The 2584-nt window shown below is 36.6% G+C and overlaps 1 pseudogene; it reads left to right on the top strand.

Moving 5' to 3' along the window:
• The first annotated feature begins 947 nt into the window (after positions 1-947).
• LOC126501894 (uncharacterized) lies at positions 948-1048 on the top strand (annotated as a pseudogene).
• The last annotated feature ends 1536 nt before the right edge of the window (positions 1049-2584 follow it).

Below are 2584 nucleotides of genomic sequence, written 5' to 3'. Positions count from 1 at the left end.
TCTGATATTAAGAGAAATTTTTGGATGAAGGGTGAGATGCACTTATCTGTGAGTATAAGGATAAATATTTAGGATGTTATTAGGAATTATGCTGGTTTACTACAGTGCTGGTTGTAGATTCTCCTCCAAGATCCTTGATTTCACTAGCCTCTTGTAGTTGGCTAACTACTCATTACCAGGCATTAAATATAATCATAGAGCTTTTGATAACCACAAGGTATGCATGCCATTACTGTGCCCTTAGAGTTATCATGCCATACTGGTTGCTGTGGTTCACAGGCATTGCAGTGGGGTATGACTATTGGTTGGATCCCTCCATAGGAAGTTGGCATGACCCTTTCTGCAACAGAAGATTAGTCTTCAGGGGAGATTTCTTTACTCAGGGTCCTGTGTTTGAAGTCTTCAATGTCTTTAGCAATAGTGACTTATATTTGACCTCCCAGAGAAACTAAGGGAATACCAATAATTTATAATATTTTGGGAAGTTTCTCAGACAACCCAGCCAAACAACTCGAAAGTGGTCTTTTCGAGCCTGGTGTTGGAGTTTATGTTAGATGATCTATGGCTGTTTAAGGGGGTATTATAAGTCCAGATAGGAAACATTTGTTTAAACTATATATGTAAATATATACACTGACTTATATTAGAGGTATTTTACATAGCTAGTTAATAGCATAATTCCTTATGACTTTTTCAGACCTCATTGTTATTATACCCATTTTCTTTTGTATTTAGCTCCATCAACCTCACTTGAGCCCCCCTTCCCCTGATCAGATCACCTTGTACCCTGCTATTTTCCTATATTTTTAATCTGTCCACTCTCATCTTGGCCATGAACCCTTGTACTTTTTTTGTTTCCATATTTACTACAGAATATATACTACTTACATCTGAAGACATGGAGCTACAGACCTCTGATGAGAGAGAGAAATCGTACATTTGTTTCTGTGGGTTCGGCAGCACATATACTAAAATTGGAACGATACAGAGATTAGCATGGCCCCTGCGCAAGGATGACACGCAAATCCGTGAAGCGTACCTCATTCAATATGACCTGAACATTTCAAGTTTTATTTGTCCTCAGAGGTGAATAAAGTACCACAGTGTATATATGCCACATTGTCATTATCCATTATTAGTTTAAGAACATTTAGCTTGTTCCATTTGCTAAGTATTGTGAATATAATAGCAAGGAACATGGATAAGAAACTATCTGTGGAATGGGATGCTGAACCCTGTGTATATATACCAAGGATTGATATAGCTGGGCCATAGAGTAGATTTATTTTTAGTTTTTTCAAGATTCACCACATTGATTTCAAGAGTAGTTGGCCCAGTTTGCAGTCCACCACCAGTGAGTAAATCTTTCATTTTTCCTATATCCTCTCCAGTATCTGTTGTTAGTTGCTTTGTTGACCTTTGACAGTCTGACTTAGTTAAGACAAAATCTCAAAATTGTTTTGATTTGTCTTTCCATAATCACAGGGGACGATGAATACTTTTGAGCTATAAATTAGTAATTTAAATAAAATACAGTTTAATAAATAGGACATAAACAATAAAGGCTGGCAATTGTGCATTCTGCAATAGGTGTTATCTGATTAGGTGAAGAAAAGATGGAAAAAAGTATTATTTATATTATCAGGAAACAGGTTGATATATAGGTTGTAATTTGAAGAGCTGAGTGTATTTTCTTTCCTGTAAAAATGTCTCCTCTTACCTTTCTAATATCAAAGAATTAAAAAATTGAGAGCCCTGTGAGAATATATATCTAGGATTTTTATAAATGTCATTTCAGAAAGGGCATTTATGGAGACACTTTCTAGTATCTGTATCTTAATTTGGTGATGAGTTGATTTTCTGACAATTTTGTACTTGGAAATAGACAATTTTAGTGGACGCTAGTTTCCCTTCTACGTAACCCAAAGAACCCGTGCAGTCCTTCATGCATATTGCATTGAGGCTAGACTGCACTGTGGTAATTGCTGACTAGTAGAATGAAACATGAAATGGCAGTGCTAGGGTGTGTGGATTATGGGTCACTAGTAGAACACAGTAATTAGAAATACTTATTCCCTTGGTGGAAGAGGGTCAAGGGCAAAGCTCTTGCAAGATATTTATGTTACTGCAGAAAGCTCTGTCCTCAATATCACCAAAGTTTATAAATGGTCATTAGGAAAAATTGACTGCATGGAAGAAAAGTACATTGTGCACTTATAAATGTTTTTGCATGTATTCCAAAAAGGTTCAAGGAGTAAAGAGCAAGGGAGGCAGTTTTACATATTTTGGAAAATGGTGAGGCCTAAAGCTTGCCTTAATGTAAACAAAACAAACTGGACTATGATTAATATTTAAAGTTGTTTGGATTCTGTACACTGTTTGAGGTTATCATCCTCTAATAATAAGAATGTGAAGACATATTTTACAGAAGAAAATTTGTCTAGTGTAGGAGCTGGAAGCAACTTGGACTGTAAAGTGCTGGCCACACAAGCACAAGGAACTGAAGTGGATCCCCAGCACCCATGTAAAAAGCTGGGTGTTGTGGCCTGTTGTTTCAATCTCAGCACTGAAGAGGTAGGAAGAG

The sequence above is a fragment of the Alexandromys fortis genome, unplaced genomic scaffold (genome assembly GCF_014885135.2).
Source record: "Alexandromys fortis isolate MF-2015 unplaced genomic scaffold, M_Fortis_MF-2015_v1.1 scaffold_5, whole genome shotgun sequence".
Taxonomy (NCBI): Eukaryota; Metazoa; Chordata; class Mammalia; order Rodentia; family Cricetidae; genus Alexandromys; species Alexandromys fortis.
The sequence above is the reverse complement of the archived record's forward strand: the minus strand, read 5'-3'. Positions and strand labels throughout refer to the sequence as shown.